The sequence below is a fragment of the Schistocerca cancellata genome, chromosome 3, assembly GCF_023864275.1.
Source record: "Schistocerca cancellata isolate TAMUIC-IGC-003103 chromosome 3, iqSchCanc2.1, whole genome shotgun sequence".
NCBI lineage: Eukaryota > Metazoa > Arthropoda > Insecta > Orthoptera > Acrididae > Schistocerca > Schistocerca cancellata.
In genome coordinates, this window is record NC_064628.1 from 749,840,289 (window position 1) to 749,864,714 (window position 24,426).

Genomic DNA, 24,426 nt, shown 5'->3' on the forward strand with positions numbered 1-24,426 from the left:
ATTTCAGCCGTAAATAGAAATATTAAAAAAGGTAGGAAGATTTTCCTGTTTAGCAAAAGTGACAAAAAGCAGATTTCAAAGTACTTGACGGCTCAACACAATAGTTTTTTCTCAAGTATAGATAGTGTTGAGGATCAGTAGACAAAGTTCAAAATCGTCGTACAGTATGCGTCATTATACTTTTCTCGAGACTAGAAATCTACTTTGTAGGAATCTGCATGGGTTTCGAAAAAGACGATCGTGTGAAACCCAGCTGCCGCTATTCGTCCACGAGACTCAGAGGGCCACAGACACGGGTTCCCAGGTAGATGCCGTGTTTCTTGAGTTCAGCAAGGCGTTCGATACAGTTCCCCACAGTCGTTTAATGTACAAAGTAAGAGCATATGGACTATCAGACCAATTGTGTGATTGGATTGAAGAGTTCCTAGATAACAGAACACAGCATGTCATTCTCAATGGAGAGAAGTCTTCCGAAGTAAGTGATTTCAGGTGTGCCGCAGGGAAGTGTCGTAGGACCGTTGCTATTCACAATATACATAAATGACCTTGTGGATAACATCGGAAGTTCACTGAGGCTTTTTGCGGATGATGCTGTAGTATATCGAGAGGGTGTAACAATGGATAATTGTACTGAAATGCAGGAGGATCTGCAACGAATTGGCGCATGGTGCAGGGAATGGGAATTGAATCTCAACGTAGACAAGTGTAATGTGCTGCGAATACAAAGAAAGAAAGATCCTTTATCATTTAGCTACAATATAGGAGGTCAGCAACTGGAAGCAGTTAATTCCATGAATTATCTGGGAGTAGGCATTAGGAGTGATTTAAAATGGAATGATCATATAAAGTTGATCGTCGGTAAAGCAGATGCCAGACTGAGATTCATTGGAAGAATCCTAAGGAAATGAAATCCGAAAACAAACGAAGTTGGTTACAGTACACTTGTTCACCCACTGCTTGAATATTGCTCACCAGTGTGGGATCCGTACCAGACAGGGTTGATAGAGGAGATAGAGAAGATCCAACGGAGAGCAGCGCGCTTCGTTACAGGATCATTTAGTACTCGCGTAAGAGTTATGGGGATGATAGACAAACTCCAATGGAAGACTCTGCAGGAGATACGCTCAGTAGCTCGGTACGGGCTTTTGTTGAAGTTTCGAGAGCATACCTTCACCGAGGAGTCAAGCAGTATATTGCTCCCTCCTACGTATATCTCGCGAAGAAAACATGTGGATAAAATCAGAGAGATCAGAGCCCACACAGAGGTATACCGACAATCCTTCTTTCCACGAACAATACGAGACTGGAATAGAAGGGAGAACCGATAGAGGTACTCAAAGTAACCTCCGCCACACACCGTCAGGTGGCTTGGGAAGTATGGATGTGGATGTAGAATATTTCCATACCTAACAATCATATAAACTGCTCGCTAGACGAAAGATCCGTACCCAAAGATTGGAAATTTTCACAGGTCACACGAATATTCAAGAAAGGCAGTAGGAGTAATCCACTTAATTACAGCAGGATTCTGGGACTTATATTGGGTTCGAACATTACGAATTACCTCGAAAAAAAACGGTCTATTGACACACAGTCAACATGGGTTTAGAAAAAATCGTTCTTGTGAAACACAACTAGCTCTTTATTTGCATGAAGTGTTGAGTGTTATTGGCCAGGGATTTCAGATGGATTCCCTATTTCTCGATTTCCAGAAGGCTTTTGACGCTGTACCACGCAAGCGGCTTATAGTGAAATTGCGTGCTTATGGAAATCATCTAAGTTATGTGACTGGATTTGTGACTTCCTGTCAAAGGTCACAGTTCGTAGTAACTGACGGAAAGTCATCGACTAAAACAGAATTGATTTCTGGCGTTCCCCATGGTAGTGTTATCTGCCCTTTGCTGTTCCTTATCTATATAAACGATTTGGGAGACAATCTGAGCAGTCGTCTTAGGTTGTTTGCAGATGACGCTGTCGTTTATCCTCTAATAAAATCATCACAAGATCAAAGCAAACTGCAAAACGATTTAGAAAAGGTATCTGAGTGGTGCGAAAGTTGGCAGTTGATCCAAAATACCGAGAAGTGTGAGGTCATGCAAATGACTGCTAAAAGGAATCTGTTAAACTTCGGTTACACGATAAATCAGTCAAATCTAAAGGCCACAAATTCAACCAAGTAAAACTTGGTAACAACCAAGTAAAAATTGGAAGGAACACACAGAAATTGCTGTGGTGAAGGCTAACCAAAGACTGCGTTTTATTTGCAGATCTAGTAAAGAGACTGGCAATACTATGCTTGTCCGTCCTCTTTTAGAATACTGCTGCGCGGTGTGGGACGCTTACCATATAGGACCAACGGAGTTTATCGAAAAAGTTCAAAGAAGGGCAGGACATTTTGTACTATCGAGAAATGGGGGAGAGATTGTCACTGAAATGGGGGAGAGATTGTCACTGAAATGATACAGGATTTGGGGTGGACATTATTAAAACAAAGGCGTTTTTCGTTGCGGAAGAATCTTCCCACCAAATTCCAGTCACCAACTTTTTCCCCCGAATGCGAAAATATTTTGTTGACATCGACCTAGTTAGGGAGAACGACCACCACGATAAAATAATGGAAATCAGAGATCGTTACAGAAAGATATAGGTGTTCGTTCTTTCCGCGCCCTATGCGAGATTGGAATAATAGAGAATTGTGTAGGTGGTTAGATGAACCCTCTGCCAGGCACTTAAATGTGATTTGCAGAGTATCCATGTAGTTGTAGATGTAGACATGCTCTGTCAATTCTCTCTCGTATATCGTGCAAATAGTAAATATTCGCAGAATACAGCGTATCCATCTAATGTGCCATTGACATGTAAACACTCTTCGACGGTTTCACAATACAACGCTAATAGGAACGGAAAGACTAGTATCATCGAATCAAGCGAATGTAAATGATGTATTCCTTTGAAGAACAAGTCGATATGCTTCTCATTTACGGAGAATACCAACGAAATTCAGTGAGAGCTAGAGACTCAGACGCTGAAAGATATCCTCAACGTACTCACCTTACAGGTCGTACATTTAAATATGTGTGTGATAAATTGAGAGCAACTGGATCTTTAACGCATCGAAAACATATCCGGCAAAGGAAAGTTACTAACGAGGAAACGGAAATTGGTGCTCTTGCCACTGTGGTTTGAGATCCTCGTGTTAATTCGCGTCAAATCGCAAGGGAATCTGGCATGACGCAGAGTTGTGTTGTTCGTGCTCTGTATCGCAATAAATATCATCCTTACCATATGTCTTCACCAAGAAATAACAAGTACGGATTGTATGCGTCGCACTAAATTCTGCCGATAGGCTCAACTTCAGGTTCAGAGGGATGACACATTTATTAATTTGATTTTATTTACTGACGAGGTTACATTCACGAACCATGAAAATGTTAATTTGCATAACGTGCATTATTGGGCAACTGAAAATCCATGACTGATGACCTCAGAAGTTAAGTCCCATAGTGCTCAGAGCCATTTGAAACTTTTTTTTGAAAATCCATGTTGGCTGCGGCAAGTTGCACACCAAAAACCATGGTCGGTGAATGTACGAGTATGGTGTGGGATTCTGGAGGACACAATTATAGGCCCCTATTTCATCAAAGGGAATCGTAATGGTGGGAAGTACACCATGTTCCTGTAAGAAACATTAGGTCTGTTATTGGAAGAAATGCATTCAGGAACAAGGAGCAGAATGTGGTATCAACAGGATGGGTGTCTGGCACATTTTTCGCTGATGGCTAGAAATGAGTCGCAGAGACATTTCCCAAATCGTTGGTTGGGTGCGGAGGAGATGCGTCGTGGCCGGCACATTTGCCAGGCTTGACGCGTCTGGATTTTTTCTTGTGAGGATTCGTAAGAAACATTGTTTATAATGACGTTCCAACTACACCTGAAGATGTGCGAGAGAGAATTGTCAGAGCATGTGCTTGATAAGTGCCGATGTGATAAGAAATACCACTCAGTCGATGATAAGAGGATTGCAGTACAGCATTGATACCAATAGTCATCACTTCGAACACCTTCTGTAAATGGTCACTCATCCCACCTTTTTGACCTTCGTTGACCTTCAAAGACCTTACTGTTACACGTTATTGGATTCGTCTCGATAGCAGCTGTCAATAATAAGTGCCAAACTGTAGCATCCCATTTAAGAAAAAAAAAAAGTTGACCTTCATATCTTTGACGAGACCCCACCTAGCAATAAAAAACCAACGTCTTAATATGGGCCCCGCTGTCCCATGCAACTTTTGTCCCACAAACTTTTCAGCTCCTATCATACTTTCGGAGTTATTCTTGGTGACAATAGTTAGTGACTCACACTGTATACATTTTTAGTGAAGTATACAACACTTTTTCGTAGTTTTTGAAATATAATTCAGGTAATTCACATATTTTTGAACATGGCGCAAAGTTAGAATTGTTCTGATACTTTTGAACATGGTGCCCAAGTACTGTCAATATCTTTATGTATTTTTAATGCTATGTGAACGCACGTAAGATGAAATGTAGTGACGACTTAGAATTTTTGCTGCTGAAACTGTATCAGGTTGCTACTAAACAGCATCTCGCTACCCTGCATGCATGATGACGTCACATAAATGATTCGTGGCTTGTGAAGTCATGGCTACGGTACTGTCTGCGAAAGCGACATTGCGAATGTAAACAAAGTTGGTTGGATATTACATTCCAAAACTAATCAGAAGGATGTTGAAAACTAAGAGGCTTCATAAAATAAGAAATGAGGTATTACTTACATTTGCATCTACATCTATACTCTAGAAATCATAGCGAAGTGCATGGTAGGGAGTATTTCTTATTGAACCACATACCGGAATTTCTGTCCATTTCATCCATGTAAGGAGCATGCGGAGATGACTGCAAAATTGTTCAAATGGCCCTGAGCACTATGGGACTTAACATCTGAGGTCATCAGTCCCCTAGACTTAGAACTACTTAAACCTATGTAATCTAAGGATATCACACACATCCATGACCGAGGCAGGATTCGAACTTTCGACCGTAGAGGTCGCGCGGTTCCAGATTGAAACGTCTAGAACCGCTCGGCCACACTGGCCGGCCGACTGCAAAATGCCTGTGTGAGGTTTTAATTAGCCTATTCTTGTCTTTGGGATTCTTATGAGAGCGATAGGCGTGGGGTGCTAGTACTTTCTCAGATTCCTCACTTAATACTTCTTTCGTTGTGTTTTGTATGTCTATCTTCAATAGTTTATCGGTTCAGGTATTTCTGTATTTTGGTGATGCTCTGCCGTGGTGCGGCGTAGCAACATGGCAGTTTGGAGTCTCTGCAGATGCTCTGTAGAGAAAACCCAGGAGGCTGTTTCTCGCGCAATGCAGTGCGCATTTGGCAGGCTGCAGTGTGCTAGCATGCAGCAAGAAGCTAAAACATGCACCAGACTGCGATTCAACTTGTATCCGTTTCCATGAACTTATGCTAATGAAGCCTTATGTTATTCACTTATAAAAAGTATGCATTTTCCATTTAATTTCAAATCAATATATTTCACAGTTTCCTAGATACAGAAATGTCCTTACCCTGCCTTTCACTTACATGATATCATATCCTACGAAACATTCCTAGATTTCTGAGAAGTGTCTGACACGGTGCCCCACGGCAGACTCTTAACGGAGGTACGAGTGTACCTTTATTGCACATTGATAAAGCTGTCACTGGCTCAGAAAGGTGTTCAATATGTGCAGCTACAAAAATCTTCGAACATTTACCTAATTACATAAAACGCGTGACAGGTAACAAAGCAAGTTTTAAAATCATTTCTCATCGACAATTTCTATTGCATTCACGTGTAGTTGCATGAGTAGGACTAAAATAATATTATGTTCACTAATGTTAGCAATTCGGGTCTGGTGGTCTGGCGCAAGAGCGTTTTACTGGAAACCGAGCGGTAGCGGAATCAAATTCCGGTCGGACCTTGGGTTTTTCGGTCTGCGTTTTCTTTTTTTATTGGTCTTAGGGAGGCGCCCATACAGCCGTCTCAAAAGTGGAATGCCATTTAGGACTGCATGAACGTGAGGACAACACAACACCCAGTCCCAGAGAAAATCTCCGATACGTCCAGGGCGTTTTAATCTAGCCTTCACCTCTCAATGAAGTGATGAATCGCCAGAAGTGACATGTGTTTCGGATTCCAGGTTAAACTGTAAGTCCCCTTTTCCATACTGGATAACTAGGCTAGGTTAGGGACACGCAAGTCGCCGAAGTGGACTCCAGTAGAAATATTTGTACCAACCAACGAGCCACGCGAAATTATTATTATTATTATTATATAATGTTAACAATAATAATGCATACATTTCCTGTAAACTGAATCGTTCCACATCCTTTTGATAAAACAATCGTTCAAATGATCCATGGAACATGTAACTAACTCACTAAATAACTACGGAACAGTTTCCCAGACATGTGAGGGGCACGAAGACTTTTTAAATAACAGACCGCAGTACGTTGTCCTCGACGGCGAGTGTTCATCATAGACAAGGTTGTCGTCATGAGTGCCCCAGGAAGGTATGATAGTACCACTGTTATTCCCTACAGGCAGGAATAACCTGACTGACAGCGTGAGCAACAATCTGCGGCTGTGACTCAGTGATGTACGGGGAGGTATCGTCATTGAGTGTCTGTAGGAGGATACAAGATGACTTACACAAATTTCTAGTTCGTGTGATGAATGGCAGAAAAGCGAAAAAATGTAAGTTAATGAAGATGAGTAGGAAGAACAATCCCATAATATTCTAATAAATAAAACACCGAACAGGCCTTAAACGCCCAGCGGTACCGACCGGCCGCCGTGTCGTGCTCCACCTTTAGGCGTCACCTGAAGCGGATACGGAGGGGCATGTGATCAGCACACCACTCTCCCGGCCGTTGTCAGTTTTCGTGACCGGTGCCGCTACTTCTCAGTCAAGTAGCTCCTCAATCGGCCTCAAAACGGCTGAGTGCACCCCGCTTGCCAACAGCACTCGGCAGACCCTGATGGTGACCCATCCAAGAGTTAGCCAAGCCCAACAGCGCTTATATTCGGCGGTACGACGGGAAACGGAGTTACCACTGCGGCAAGGCTGTTGGACTTGGCGTGCAGTACTATTAATGTGCAGTACTAAATATCCAGAGGTAACGTTTCAAAGCGACATCAGATGGAACGAGCAAGTAAGGACCATGGTGAGGAAGACGACTGGTCGACTTCGGTTTATTGGAAGAACACTGGTAAGACCCATTCTTGAGTACTGCTCGAGTGTTTGAGATCCCCACCAGGTCGGATTAAAGGAACACAACGAAGCAACTCAGAAGCCGGCTGCCAGATTTACTATCAATATTGTGGTGATGGTTTAGTAAGTCAGATGTGGATCCTTGGAGGGAAAGTGATATACACTCATGTTTATAAATTAAGGATAATGGTATATGGTGAAACAACGCTCTGGTGGACGGTTTGCGGGTTTAAATCACCTCGGGGTATGACCATGCGGTGCATTTGACCTGAGGTCGTCGCACGGTGGCGCGGGCAGCAGTCCACATACGCAGGGCTGTGCTGGAGCATGTCAGAGTACGGTACAGCGAGTAAGTTTGCAGACGTTTTCAGACTTAGTAATGGTGACTGTGTGTTGAAAATGGCTCAAAGAACACATATTGATAACGTTATGAGGGGTAGAATACTAGGGCGACTGGAGGCTGGTCAAACACAGAAGGTCGTAGCACAGGCCCTCTGTGTGCCACAAAGTGTGATCTCAAGAACATGGAAACGATTCCAGCAGACAGGAAACGTGTCCAGGCGCTGCAGTACGGGACGTCCACAGTGCACGACACCACAAGAAGACCGATAACCCACCATCAGTGCCCGCAGACGGCCTCGGAGTACTGCAGATAGCCTTGCTCGGGACCTAACCACAGCCATTGGAACAGTTGTCTCCAGACACACAGTCTACAGACGACTGAAAAGACATGGCTTATTCGCCCGGAGACCTGCAAGGTTCATTCCATTGACACCTGGCCACAGGAGAGCCCGTAAAGCCTGGTGTCAGGAGCACAGTACATGGTCACTGGAACAGTGGTCCCAAGTTATACTCACGGACGAGTCGAGGTATAGTCTGAACAGTGATTCTCACTGGGTTTTCATCTGGCATGAACCAGAAACCAAGTACCAACCCCTTAATGTCCTTGAAAGGGACTGTATAGATGTCGTGGTTTGATGGTGTGGGGTGGGATTATGATTGGTGCACGTACACCCCTGCATGTTTTTGACAGAGGAACTGTAACAGGTCGGGTGTATCGGGACGTCATTTTGTACCAGTGTGTCCGCCTTTTCAGGGGTGCAGTGGTTCCCACCTTCGTCCTGATGGATGAAACCAGGGTTCGTACGGTGGCATGTGGATAGTCGCTTTTTCTTCGCTCTGTTTGCGAATGGAACAGTAAAGGTTCAAAAAATGTTCAAATGTGTGTGAAATCTTATGGGACATAACTGCTAAGGTCATCAGTCCCTAAGCTTACACACTACTTAACCTAAATAATCTCAAGGACAAACACACACACACACCCATGCCCGAGGGAGGACTCGAACCTCCGCCGGGATCAGCCGCAGAGTCCATTACTGTAGCGCCCTAGACCGCTCGGCTAATCCCGCGCGGCGAACAGGAAAGGAAATGATTAGTAGTGAGTACAACGTACACTTCGCGACGCACCATACGATGGCTTGCGGAGTATCTGTGTGAATGCAGAGAGAAAATTTGAATAGATAAAAACAAATTACTGTTTGCGTATTATTAGACGGCATGTGGAGTGAATGGCAACGGCCTTGCCGCAGTGGATACACCGGTTCCCGTCAGATCACCGAAGTTAAGCGCTGTCGGGCGTCGCCGGCACTTGGATGGGTGACCATCCGGGCTGCCACGCGCTGTTGTCATTTTTCGTGGTGCACTCAGCCTCGTGATGCCAATTGAGGAGCTACTCGACCGTATAGTAGCGGCTCCGGTCAAAGAAAACCATCGTAACGACCGGGAGAGCGGTGTGCTGACCACACGCCCCTCCTATCCGCATCCTCATCTGAGGATGACACGGCGGTCGGATGGTCCCGATGGACTACTTGTGGCCTGAAGACGGAGTGCTTATGTGGAGTGAATGGGAGATAAACGTGACGTTTCTTTAGGGATGCCTCCAGCTGAAAGCACTCATTGATGATTAGATTCAGTAGAGGTACCAGTTTGTGGGGATAATGATTGCTACATTTCACCAGTTTTTCCGAGAGATCCAGGTTTGAGATTGGCTGATTCAGCGAATTGATATTTGGCAACCAATGCTGTACAATCGCAATAAGGTCTTGGGATGTTCAGTTTTTTATTAGAACATGTTACACGTTTCGGGATTACACCCATCTTCAGACATCACGAACTTCAACTCCTTCCTGACCAAGTTGTCAAGGTTGTACGCCTGGTTGGTTAGGAAGGGTTTGAAGTTTGTGATGTCTGAAGATGGTTGTAATCCCGAAACGCGTAACATGTTGTAATAAGAGTCAATTGAACATCTCATGACTTTATTGCGATTGTACAGCGTTGGTTGCCAATTATTAACATACAAATGATCGCAGGCCTCAGATGGGATTTTATGTCCTGTATATCATGATTCAGCGTGCAAGTGAAGGTGTGATACGGTGCCTGATTGTTGAACGAGGAACTTAGACCTCCAACCCTGTGAATACAGCTGTAATAATTTTGAAAGACGGGCGCATCCACACCACATTTATCACGAAGGCGTAGTAGAAATGGAAACACTTGGCCAATCAGAATGCAGCTGTTGAAATGAACATGGTTCATGTTCACCGTAACCTGACTGACTGGACATAGCTCATATCAGAACTGCCTCCAGTCTGGTCTGTATCCTGCCACATTGGGCTATCAATGCATCTGACGCCTTACATGGTTTGAGAAGAAGCAAAATAGCGACTTGTCAAAGCACTTTGGATGCCTACAGTCACATTCTGTCGAGTTTTTGGGTTCTTGGGCCCATGGAAAAAGTGTAACTTTATGTGCAATCACTACAGATGTCCAGTTCTCTTATCGAGCAGGATACCGCAGTGGTTAGGGAGGAAGACAGTCAAATCCGCGTCCGACCACCATGATTTAGTTGTTCAATGATTTCCCTAAATCGCTTAAGGCAAATGCCGGGATGGTTCATTCGAAAGGGCACGGCCACTTTCCTCCTCCATCCTTCCCTAGTCAGAGCTTGTGATCCGTCTCTAAAGACCCCGTTGTCGACCGGACGTTAAACGCTAATCTCTTCTTCTTCTTCTTCTTTTTCTTCCTCCTCCTCCTCCTGTAGTTATCTTCAGAATGAGCTCTAGGAAACTGGTTGAGACAGAACTTGCATCGGCTGAAACCAGCAGCATTTTCGGTTGACACTGACAAGGCGTGCCGGCCGCGGTGGCCGTGCGGTTCTGGCGCTGCAGTCCGGAACCGCGGGACTGCTACGGTCGCAGGTTCGAATCCTGCCTCGGGCATGGGTGTGTGTGATGTCCTTAGGTTATTTAGGTTTAAGTAGTTCTAAGTTCTAGGGTACTTATGACCTAAGATGTTGAGTCCCATAGTGCTCAGAGCCATTTGAACCATTTGAACTGACAAGGCGTGACATTATATGCGGCCCCTGTCGGTTAGGATCTTTTTTTACAACCGTTGTTCTTACGCCATGTTACATGGTAGCAAGTGGTATGCCATTCCTTGCCCAAACAATGAACAGTGCACGTCGACACACCAACAACACATGTAACATGATTCACAGTATTGTCATGGGCACGTCCATATACGGTATCTCATTTCAGGGTATTCTGTCACGTCCCCACGTCGGCCCATTTTACTTCGCTGACAATATTATGAAAAGCATAGATTTCTACCCACCATATAGTGGAGATGTTGAGTCGCAGACAGTCACAACAAAAAGACTGATAAACAAGTAAGCTTTCGGCCAAAAGGACTTGTTTCGAAGAGGACAGTGCACACACGCAGACACGACTCTCACATGAATGACCTCCGTCTCTGGCTGCTCAATCTGACCTCGGCAGCCACAGACGTGGCCATGCGTGTGTGAGCTGTTTGCGTGAATGTTTGTGCGTGTGTTGTCTAATTCAGAAGAAGGCTTCTTTGCTGAAAGCTTACTCTTTTAGCAGTCTTTTTGTTGTGCCTGTCTGCGACTTAACATCTCCACTATATGGTGAGTAGCAATCTATCTATTTCATAATACTGTCATTATTCCATCCTGGACGTTCCGTTGTTTCATTTTAATTCGCTGTTACATACTTACGTCAGTGGTGAAAGTGTCAGATGACGGCCTGGTACCAGATCAGCGTCATCTAAAACCTTCGAAAGCGAAGACCGTTTTTGAGATGGAGGTGGGAGCGGCTAATACACTTCTGGAAATGGAAAAAAGAACACATTGACACCGGTGTGTCAGACCCACCATACTTGCTCCGGACACTGCGAGAGGGCTGTACAAGCAATGATCACACGCACGGCACAGCGGACACACCAGGAACCGCGGTGTTGGCCATCGAATGGCGCTAGCTGCGCAGCATTTGTGCACCGCCGCCGTCAGTGTCAGCCAGTTTGCCGTGGCATACGAAGCACCATCGCAGTCTTTAACACTGGTAGCATGCCGCGACAGCGTGGACGTGAACCGTATGTGCAGTTGACGGACTTTGAGCGAGGGCGTATAGTGGGCATGCGGGAGGCCGGGTGGACATACCGCCGAATTGCTCAACACGTGGGGCGTGAGGTCTCCACAGTACATCGATGTTGTCGCCAGTGGTCGGCGGAAGGTGCACGTGCCCGTCGACCTGGGACCGGACCACAGCGACGCACGGATGCACGCCAAGACCGTACGATCCTACGCAGTGCCGTAGGGGACCGCACCGCCACTTCCCAGCAAATTAGGGACACTGTTGCTCCTGGCGTATCGGCGAGGACCATTCGCAACCGTCTCCATGAAGCTGGGCTACGGTCCCGCACACCGTTAGGCCGTCTTCCGCTCACGCCCCAACATCGTGCAGCCCGCCTCCAGTGGTGTCGCGACAGGCGTGAATGGAGGGACGAATGGAGACGTGCCGTCTTCAGCGATGAGAGTCTCTTCTGCCTTGGTGCCAATGATGGTCGTATGCGTGTTTGGCGCCGTGCAGGTGAGCGCCACAATCAGGACTGCATACGACCAAGGCACACAGGGCCAACACCCGGCATCATGGTGTGGGGAGCGATCTCCTACACTGTCCGTACACCACTGGTGATCGTCTAGGGGACACTGAATAGTGCACGGTACATCCAAACCGTCATCGAACCCATCGTTCTACCATTCCTAGACCGGCAAGGGAACTTGCTGTTCCAACAGGACAATGCACGTCCGCATGTATCCCGTGCCACCCAACGTGCTCTAGAAGGTGTAAGTCAACTACCCTGGCCAGCAAGATCTCCGGATCTGTCCCCCATTGAGCATGTTTGGGACTGGATGAAGCGTCGTCTCACGCGGTCTGCACGTCCAGCACGAACGCTGGTCAAACTGAGGCGCCAGGTGGAAATGGCATGGCAAGCCGTTCCACAGGACTACATCCAGCATCTCTACGATCGTCTCCATGGGAGAATAGCAGCCTGCATTGCTGCGAAAGGTGGATATACACTGTACTAGTGCCGACATTGTGCATGCTCTGTTGCCTGTGTCTATGTGCGTGTGGTACTGTCAGTGTGATCATGTGATGTATCTGACCCCAGGAATGTGTCAATAAAGTTTCCCCTTCCTGGGACAATGGATTCACGGTGTTCTTATTTCAATTTCCAGGAGTGTAGTATGTCCGGCAAGCCCCAGGAAACGACCACTGCTGCATATTAGAGATGGGTCGTTCGCGAACTGACGGGTCCAAAGTAACGGTTCATCAAGATCAACGGAACGAGTGAGGAACGAATTCTAAGGAACGATCTTTCATAGTTCATTTCGTTCGCGGCTTTCTACTTATAGCCCGGGAACGGGAAACAGTCGGTCTCGTTCCCGCAACGGCACGTCGGCCGGTCTCGTTCCAGCGTCGGTCCCGTTTCCGTCTGTCTCGGTCTCCGTCTCGCTCGGCCGGACTCGTCCTTCTTCGCGTGGCCATTCGTCGCAGTTCCACTGCCGACTGCTCATACGAGGTGCATTCAAGTTCTAAGGCCTGGAAAGAGAAACATGCGCATTGTTTTAAAATGAGGCCACGTTCATTGTCAATACGTCCCAGAGATGGCAGCATCGTATGGCAGATGGAATTTTACTGCCAGCGGCGAGAATGAGAACTGTATTAGATACTTAAAATGGCCACGTTTTCCTTACTTGAACAGCGTGCAATCATTCGTTTTCGGAATTTGCATGGTGTGAAACCAATTGAAATTCATCGACAGTTGAAGGAGACATGTGGTGATGGAGTTATGGATGTGTCGAAAGTGCGTTCGTGGGTGTGACAGTTTAATGAAGGCAGAACATCGTGTGATAACAAACCGAAACAACCTCGGGCTCGCACAAGCCGGTCTGACGACATGATCGAGAAAGTGGAGAGAATTGTTTTGGGGGATCGCCGAATGACTGTTGAACAGATCGCCTCCAGAGTTGGCATCTCTGTGGGTTCTGTGCACGCAATCCTGCATGACGACCTGAAAATGCGAAAAGTGTCATCCAGGTGGGTGCCACGAATGCTGACGGATGACCACATGGCTGCCCGTGTGGCATGTTGCCAAGCAATGTTGACGCGCAACGACAGCATGAATGGGACTTTCTTTTCGTCGGTTGTGAGAATGGATGAGACGTGGATGCCATTTTTGAATCCAGAAACAAAGCGCCAGTCAGCTCAATGGAAGCACACAGATTCGCTACCACCAAAAAAATTTCGGGTAACCGCCAGTGCTGAAAAAATGATGGTGTCCATGTTCTGGGACAGCGAGGGCGTAATCCTTACCCATTGCGTTCCAAAGGGCACTACGGTAACAGGTGCATCCTACGAAAATGTTTTGAAGAACAGATTCCTTCCTGCACTGCAACAAAAACGTCCGGGAAGGGCTGCGCATGTGCTGTTTCACCAAGACAACGCACCCGCATATCGAGCTAACGTTACGCAACAGTTTCTTCGTGATAACAACTTTGAAGTGATTCCTCATGCTCCCTACTCACCTGACCTGGCTCCTAGTGACTTTTGGCTTTTTCCAACAATGAAAGACACTCTCCGTGGCCGCACATTCACCAGCCGTTCTGCTATTGCCTCAGCGATTTTCCAGTGGTGAAAACAGACTCCTAAAGAAGCCTTCGCCGCTGCCATGGAATCATGGCGTCAGCGTTGTGAAAAATGTGTACGTCTGCAGGGCAATTACGTCGAGAAGTAACGCCAGTTTCATCGATTTCGGATGAGTAGTTAATTAGAAAAAAAATCGGAGGCCTTAGAACTTGAATGCACCTCGTAGTTACTTCAGTATCGAGTTGTTCGTTTCGTTCGCTGCGCACGCCCAACCTAGATCTGTTTCAAATCTTTCTTGAACTCTGAACTTCTGGTTCTTTTCGTATTCTATTCAGCGATTTCGATAAACAGCAGAAGAAATACTTGTACGATTTTTTTGTTATTACACATGCAAAGGAAGTCGGCACGGCACACACAAGTGGTCATTTGCCGTCTTTTTTTGATCCAAGGTAAAAGAGCATGTTCATTGTAATGGAAGACAGACCGACTTAAAATCGAATGAAGCCCGCGCTCCATAATCGAGTGTCTGGTGTCACATTTTGTAAAGAGAATATGATAACTTGTACAATATTATTTCAGTGGTACAGGGTGGCGCATGAAAAATCGACCCCGAGTGCTAGACTGCTCATTGTCGCCCACCAATCGTCATCTATTGTTACGAAGCTGTTGTTTGCATTAGCTTATTTGTTATCTCTTCACTGCCTAATTATTACATGTTTATCTATTCTTCTCGTAGCGGTCAACAAATCGTGCGCACTTGGCGAGCAGTCTGTCCTCGGGGCCGGTATTTCGTGCGCCACCTTACATTATTTCACTGCGATCAGCAACATAACGCTACAGTTGGCTACATGAGAGGTTTTGGAGAATCATGAAAATTACAAGTGTGTGAGAATTCTGTTATGAATAAAACCTCTGTACTCCAGGGGGGGAGGCAAGTGCCGGCCATTGTGCCCGAGCGGTTCTAGGCGCTACAGACTGGAACCGCGCGACAGCTATAGTCGCAGGTTCGAATCCTGTCTCGGGCATGGATGTGTGTGATGTCCTTAGGTTCGTTAGGTTTAAGTAGATCTATGTTCTAGGGGACTGACGACCTCAGCAATTAAGTCCCATATTGCTCAGAGCCATTTGAACCTTTTTTTTTTTTTTTTGAGGCATGTGCTCCCTCTTGGCTCCTTCCATCTTCAGTCACTTATGCTACTAATTTTCAATTTTTCATAAGAACCATACACCAATCACAAATGAACGGTGAACGAGTAAAAATGAACAGTTCCCAACAAAGAGCGATCACTAGTGAACTAGTTCCCAAAGATGAACGAGTTTGCCCATCTCTACTGCATATACAGAAGCTAGTTTGTACTCACGGACAAGCCGTTCAGCCGCGAGCACAGTGGCGCTGGCGTCGATGGGACGCGGAGCTGTTGCGTCATCGCCGAAAGGGGCCGTCGACTTCTGCAACCTGTTGCTGGGCAGCAACACACGGAAATGCCGGAAATGTTCCTAGCGAGCGGCTGCGGAAGCAATCCAGGCCATGAATGACGCACTGGTTTCCGACTTCGTAATTTGTCGCAGTCGTTGACAAGGGAGCGAGGTACCGTGGTAGCCTACTATAATATTGTTCAGTCTGTATACTGAGCAAGTAGTACAGGAAACCAAAGATAAATTTCCAAAGGTAGTCACAGTTCATGTGGCGAGGATTTCGTAATTCTTTCAAAGATGACAAAGCACTTGCAAGAGTAGTTGATTGGAATGGATAGTCTCTTCAAAAAGGGTTACAATATGAGCAGAGTGTAGTCCAATTAAATCAGACTATGCTTGGAGAATTTCATCAGGGAACGAGATACTAAAAGTCCCGTGAAACTGGGAAACACTGTGACTAAGGTATTACTTTGTGACAACAGAGCACTGCAGCTTTTTTTTATTTTTATTTTTATTTTAGCTATTGTAACTGGCGCCAACAGTCAACATACCTGTATAGCTCTGTTGCAGTGCATTTTTCCACGTGCTTCCATTAGTGGTAGAAGCTAGAACTATGTACATTACACTTGATCTGCTCACCAACTCATTTTGCTTGCAGGAGGAAAAATATATGTGTACATTTCATAGAAAATTTCTTCTAGTGGCGATAATCTTGAAGAGATAATTGTAAGTAGATTGATGCAAATAAGTTATATATGCAGACCATTATGTAAAAAAGTTAAATTTTACAAAACATTTCTTTCCACGCACTATAGGAGCAACTTTGTGACAGCAAGTATAGCTTCAGAAACAAATGTAACAATTGAAATTGTAGAAAATCATTATCAGCCCCGTTAATGAAATTAGGGATATTTGTGAATGGTAACAATGATAGTACATGTAACATACTGTTATTCACAACAATGTATGGAAAATGTCATGTCTTTTTTTTTTTCTCCTAGCAGTCAAACTGTGATAGTTGTCAGACTAATAACATATCTTAGAGAATATTGTGTTAAATGTGCGTTGACCTCCTTATTTCCTAACACAGTTCCGCTGAATGGATGCGTAAATAAGCACGTAAAAGTTTTGTTTAGTTACCTTGTTTAAAGTAGCTTAGTTTTTTCTATTACTATTTTGTGTCAATGTTTTTTATTTTAAGATAATTAGAAAAATAAAGTTCAGCACACTGGAAAACTCAGTGATAAATGTTTTTCTGTCTATGGGTAAAATGAAACCCATAAAATTGGGCAAACTTGTAACAAAGTTGTAAGTGTGTGATAAACAGACACTAGGTCATCTTTCGGACACATGAATTTGTCTCTATTTTCCTGTCCTAGACTTCATGTTAAAATGCTGCTCCGAGTTGGGAGGTAATTTTGTGACAGTTAATATTCCATATTCCGAATATCTCAATGCACGTAAAAACTTTATTGATATCAAATTAAAGAATAAGGGTTATAATAGTCCACATATGTGGAACTTACATGTCGCAGTACACATTTGTATGGGGCTAAGTTACACAAAGAGCTAAAAGTGTCACAAAGCACCCCAGATTTACAGTAGTACGCTAGATTTGCTATTTGGGCAACAAAATAACTGACGAAGAAAAAAGTAGAGAGGATATAGTCGTAAAAAGTAGACTGACAATAGCAAGAAGAGCGTTTGTGAAAAAGAGAGATATTTCAACATTTAACACACATTTATTTATTTATGCATTTATTTTACCTGGCAAGATTAGGGCCTTCAGGCCCTCTCTTACACCTAACCAGGCATACTCAGATTCAACAAATTTCAGTTTCTACAGAACATTAAGGACATATAACATGTTATACAGTATTAATGTTACAGAAAAAAATTAGAGATTATAAAAGTAGTACAATGATAATTATAACAATCAAAAAATAATTATAACAATCAAGAATAATAATAATAGTAATGACTATGTATAGGAAAGTAAACATATTTTTTCTTTTATGAATGTCAGTCCTATTGCTAGTTGGGAATTTTCTCGTTATATTCTTGCAGCTTGTGAGTTATTCTCATCAAGCAGAGACATAAGACGATAGAATGTGGTGAAAGAGATATAGAAGAGGTAGATAGGTTAGAGGAAGAGAAATAGAATGGTAAAATTCGAAGCTATGATGGAGAGGAGAAAGAAAAAGATGAGAGGGGCACGACAATGGTGGCTATACCGTCCCTAATATGTAAGTCTTGAGTTCCCTCTTGAATGTTAAGTGGTTCTGGATAAGACGCAGATCACAGGGGAGCGCGTTCCATAGTCGTATGGCTGAGATGGAGAATGACATAGAGAAAGATTTTGTGTTATGTAAAGGTACAGCCAAGATGCTAGACGTATCCGATCTGGTATTGCGGTTGTGGAATGATGATAGGTGTTTAATGTGAGAAGATAAGTATTGGGGGCACCAGTGGCTAAGAAATCGATGAAGCAAGCACATCGTGTGGAGATCGCGTGCCTTATGTGGGCGTATCCAACCTAGCTGGGAGTATGAAGGACTGATATGATCATACAACCGTATATTGCATACGTATCTAACGCAAGCATTCATCACTAGCTCGAGGTATCTCGAATTTTCACTATTTGTGCCGTGTTGAACTACATCACAGTAGTAAAGATTAGGCAAGACTAGTGTTTGGACTAATTTTTGTTTAACATGGGTTGGAAATATTTTTCTAAATTTTTGAATTGCATGTAGGGAGGAGAGCGATTTCCGGCAAGCTGTGACTGTTTGTTCTTCCCAGTTTAGGTGTTCATCCAAGATTATTCCAAGGTCTTTTACTGTTTTTTGGTATGGTAGTTGGGTACCATTGAGGAGTATTTGAGGGACTGTTTCGCGAAAGTACCGACTGATTAACTTTGGATGAGATATAAGTATGACCTGGGATTTCTTGGGGTTTAGTTTCAGACCTAGGTTTTGTGCCCATCGAGAAACAGAGCAAAGATCTGCGTTCATACTCGCTACTGCGTCAGCAATGTTCTTGGGGCTTGCACTTATGTACAGTTGGATGTCGTCGGCATATAGATGGTAGTTGCAGGAGTGAATCACTGAAGAAATATCATTAATGTACTGTGAGAAGAGTAATGGACCAAGGACGGAGCCTTGGGGAACTCCAGAGCGCACGTTTTTCCATGATGACTTTTCCGACCCACAAATGACTTGTTGACTTCTGTTTTTGAGGTAGCTGTCGAACCAGTGTATAGCGCTATTTGAGAAATTCAGCTGTTTCATTTTAATTAGTAATATATCAAAGTCAACTGTATCAAAAGCCTTGCTAAAGTCAAGCAGTGTTAGGATGGTAGCTTCACTTCTGTCCATAGCATGTTTAATGTCATCAATTACTTTGATTAATGCAGTTGCTGTACTATGGTGCTTTCGAAAGCCTGACTGATATTTGTCGTGGATGTTATGAGTTTTGAGGTAATCCGTCAGCTGTTCATGGACGATGTATTCTAGGGCTTTAGATATTGCAGGTAGTATGCTGATCGGCCTGTAGTCACCTGGCGACTTAGGGTTGTCAGTCTTGGGTATAGGTTGAATTAAGCTTTGCTTCCACTCAGTAGGATATGTACTACTGACAAGAGACAGGTTGAAGATGTCTGTGATAACTGGAGTAATAGTGTCTACGACGTTCTTAATCATGTCAATGCTCACTCCATCATTTCCTACAGCCTCGGAAGAGATTCTCATAATTGCCTTGTCTACTGTGCCGGTAGTTACATGTTTTAGGAAAAACTTGTCTCTCGAGAGATTGATATCTTGGGGCTGGTAATTTGTCGCTGCGTGGCAGTTTACAGCTGTTGAGAAGAAATCGTTGAATTCTTCTGCAGACGCTTGATAAACAGCGTCAGATCTTCGCTTCCCTATACCGAAACTGCGCAGCTTTCTCCACAGTGCAGCAGGTTTTGTTATACCGCATACGACAGAACGGGCATGTCTGATTTTGGCATTCCTCACGCTTTGTTTGGTTCTATTTCGGAGTTTCCTATAAGCTTCGTACGCCTCGGGAGTTGGGTTACGCTTGAAGGCCCTATGTGCAGCATCACGTTTATTCATTAACTGGCGTAATGCAGTGGTGAGCCACGGAGCGGGAGCTCTCTTTACCTTGACATTGCGTTGAGGAGCGTGTTTATCATACAGTGCAATAATTTTGCGACATAATTCCCGAATTTTTCCGTCTAAAGTCGGTTCATTGCTTATATCATGCCAAGGGATGTCTGAGCAATCCTTTTGAAGAGCGTCATGGTTAACATTTTTTAGGTTTCTGTAGGTTACCAAGTGAGATTTTTCTTTGGTAGTATGCACTGAGTAATTTAAGAATATCACGTCGTGAGCAGAGAGTCCTGGAGCGGATGTCTGATTGGCGCGAATTATTTTATCTGGTCGCTTTGTTGTTATTATATCTATGAGTGTATGGCATTTAAGTGTTGGGAAGTTTTTTTCGGAAGAGTCTGGAGTGTAACCTTGCACGAAAGCGAAACATGGACGATGAGCAGTAGAGGAAAATAAAAAATAGCAGATTTGGAAACAAGAATATTAACCATTAGGTGAATAGATCGAATAAGTAATGAACAGGAAATGCATCGAATTGAGGAAAAAACAGTGACTAAAACAAGAGCCAAGTTGTTAGTACACAGCCTAAGACATTAAGGACTGTGTGTGTGTGTGTGTGTGTGTGTGTGTGTGTGTGTGTGTGTGTGTGTGTGTGCTGTGTGTGTGTGTGTGTGTTTGTTGAGGGGGGGAGGGGATTGCAGAGTGATACCAAGTCTTGAGTAAAGCAACCACTGTCAGGTGGACCTAGACGGCAGTAGGTATGAAGTGATGAACGGCCTTCATAGGATTGGCTAGAGGGGTATTAAATGAGTCTTCGCACTGAAGACTGCAAGGCAAACGGGAAAAAATGAATGCATTATAACTGTTGACACTTCGGTCGTCATTTGCTAGGTTCAGGGGTTGGGCCAACAAAGATGTAAATGTTGCGAACAAGATGACGCTGCATATGGTGGCCCCCGAAACGGAGAAACAGTGGCCTTAGAATTTCCCTGTCACTAATGATGTCCTTCGATTTCCATATATTGTGTCTAGCCGTGCGATAGCCGGCCTTATAATGTTCTGTACACTCTTTTCTCTGCATATCCAGATGAAGATACGAAATCTTACGACCAGGCAGTTATTTACTTACTTATTTCTCCGCTTCTATGTACACCCATCGACAAGTGATGTGAAGTGGGCCATTAAACTTATTTTTTTAACAATGTATGATTAGAAAGTGCACCTTCGATGCTGGGTACTCAGCGTGTGTGACTGCAATACGGATGACCCGGCTTCAACTCCCAGTACTGGCACTTAGCCTCCTGATGGCAGTTGTGCTTGAGTGATAAGTAGCGGCTCCAAGGATTGAAAAGCTGACAACGGCCGTGAGGAGGACATGCTGACTCCCACGCTCCTCCATAGTGCGTACGAATGACATCCTACAGCAGAGGATGACACGGTGACCGGTCGACTCGCGCTGTCTGGGCCTGATCGCGGAGTTACCAGTTTTTGTGGAAATTGTACATAGAGCACATAGTCACAAATTGAATTATATTGTCACACAGAAGTTTAGTTTATAGAAAGATTCAAACGTGAACCAACAAGTTACTAACTATAACGATGAATAAATAAGGGTTAAACAACCTGATCTGAATTTGAACAAAGTAATAAGTAACGTAAGAGATGAATCCATCCAATCAGTTACGTATGTGCCCAGGCCAGGAAAGGTTGCTCCTTTCCGGAAGGGGACCCACTCTACGCTTCCTGACTGTTCTACAGCTACTGTTAATAAGCACGACCTACTACCACCGGCATTTTTCACCATACTTTGTGATTTCTCACATGGTGTTTAGTGGTACCGATTGCCCTTAACCTATTCCATAAAGTAAGTTATTGAAGCCTACATACTGACTGCAAACTATTCGAGCACGCTGTTTTAAAATCAGCATTCTACACTTTATCAAAAGGGTTGCGTTCCTTATGGGAAACAACGCCTGTATAGGCGATGGTATATCTGATCAGCGAACTGTGCAATGAAGAGCGACAACTGATGCAGTCTCAGCCAAAGATACACCGTTAATATCATTCATCGCTAATATCAGTCACTGTCTCCCTCATTGGTACTACACAGATGGAAATGGAACGTATTACATCGTTAATAACCAGACCTCAGAGATGTGAATTATATGAAATACATGTATCTGAAATGCAAAATACAAAATGCAAAATACAAAATGCAAAATACCTATTTATATTTTGCATTTGAAATACTTTTTTCAAAACGCATTTTCTATTTTATTTGATACACTTAAAATATAGATAAGTTGTATTTGCAAAAGAAAAAATGCTTCTTTTTGATATTTTGATTTCATACTTCGTAGTTTACATTCATTTAAAGGGCCATTTGCTTAAACAGAAGTAGTTCCATGACGGCTACAGTGTGTGCAATAAGCGTCAAGGATATACCAGCCAAGTGAATGTGACCATGGCCCTAATTATTAGAAAAGGCAGTAAGACTTGAGTACGCGTTATACGTACCCCATTATTGTTTGTTTAATGTAAAATGTACCGAAATCGTTTGATAACGACAAAGGAATTGAATGAATGAGGGAGCGAGTTCACACACATTACATTAAATAGCTTTAAGAGAGAAATGTATAAGGCCAGATGTCAAAGTAATTCATACAAAAAAAATTATGGTGCAGCAATGTCAAAATGCCAAGCACTTTGGAAGCTTTATTCATGGTCTCCTAAAGCTTATGATACATATTTAGAATAAACTGGAAAATCCCCTACTTATCTATTCCATACGATGGAATTCATTCCTGAATTCTTTTCAAGATCTACACACAGTCAAGGATACTCTCAATTAAACTTTAAGGTTACTCGTATTAGCACCTTTTAAAGAAATAAAAATACAGTTTCTCAATGAAAACATGACAGCATCAGAATTTCAGAAGGGGCAAAGATACCTACTATCGCTATCTTCTGGTGAAATAATGAGAATAGAAAGAATACTAAGCAGTGTGCAAATGGTTAAACCAATGCACTACGGTGTGCTGATACAAATTATTGAACAAAGTCGTAATTGGCATTTTAAGAGATGCTATAAATTAGAGAAACCAAAACCGAACGATGGCAAATTAGCATCCATATTATACCCTGTTTTCAAATCGAAATGAATGCCGAAAATAGCAGAGAATACGTTAAAGAACTGTTAATTTCAGAAGTGCAGAAGACGACACAGGAAGAAGATGGGAAGAATTTGCAACATTCTGATTAAAAGAGTTCAGCCCTATCACATGTTTGATGACGACTCTGTTTCTTCTGTAGCCAGTGACAGTAGCAACACTACAATAGATCTGCAAACGCTACAATATTTAAAAGATGCTGGAAGTAGTCTAGATTCCTCGAAGAGATACCTAACTTTTAAAAAAATGCTTAAATGTAAAATCCTGTTGAGTGATCCTAAGTGGTCAATTCGCAAATAACAAAAAAGAAAACAAATTTGCTTACTGTGTTCTGATTTTGATGAACAACTGCTTTCTTTTCGTGGAATAATAATGAGGCGACATAAGAAGAACATGACAGATGAAATATTTGAACAATTATTGATGTTCAAATCAGTTAAATAAACGGCATGTATATTGTACACTAACTAAAGGTATTTTATTTGAAATAAGATATTTTGAAGTAATGTATTTTGTGTTGCGTATTTAAATACATTTATTTAAAACCATTTTGTATTTACATCTGAAATAGAAAAAATAACAAAGTATTTGTATTTTGAATTTAAATACTTTTATTATACCATTTTGCACATCTCTGCTACTCCTATATTTATCAAAGTTCATGGTAAAGTTCATCACATAACGATTATTAAATAATTAAACTTTCATTCCATGCCCACTATCATCAGCATGGGTGTAGCCCCAACAGGTATAAATACACTCTTGTATTCACTGTGGCAAGGAAGCATCCAGCCTCCAGACGTCATCCTGCAAAATTTCTTGCTTTGTCGGAAACACATGCTGTGTCTGTTCTTGAAGATCTTCTGGCTGGAAGCTAATATGGTAATTACGTCTTCCCACCGCGTACAACACGTGACAAATCAGAAGACCAGCAAAAGGAGTCAAGGATATGTACATCCTCAAGGCGTTTGTGGCGTGGACTGCATTGTGTCCTCTTGCACTGTCCTGCTGGAATATGCCATTTAGTACCCTGGTCGTGAAGGGTTTGCCATAATTAACACATACTGCCGAGAATTCAACTTCCCTTCAACAATAACCATACCCCAGAGCTCGCTGTACAATGATTCCAGCAGTTTGAGAGATTCACGTCCAACTGTATCCATTCTTCTGGGCCACTTTTATTGCCCCACCCTGTGCAGTTGATTCGCCTCGACTGGCAATGGCTCCACCACATTCAGCGCAGATGCTCAATTATGTCTGACCTCCTGCAGGAATCTCTGAAGTTAGTGAGCATGAAGGAAATGGACGGAAACTGCGGATACGTGGTGCTAGGTGGGCGTGTGGTTTGGTTCAAATGGCTCTGAGCACTATGAGACTTAACTGCTGTGGTCATCAGTCCCCTAGAACTTAGAACAACTTAAACCTAACTAACCTAAG

General features: G+C 43.5%; 1 protein-coding gene and 1 pseudogene across 1 annotated transcript in view; one reads left to right on the plus strand and one right to left on the minus strand.

Moving 5' to 3' along the window:
• The window catches only part of LOC126176550 (uncharacterized), a 954,985-nt gene that overhangs the window by 262,290 nt on the left and 668,269 nt on the right, over positions 1–24,426 (minus strand). The gene's annotated exons all lie outside the window — the stretch shown is intronic.
• LOC126177350 (5S ribosomal RNA) lies at positions 8,855–8,972 on the plus strand (annotated as a pseudogene).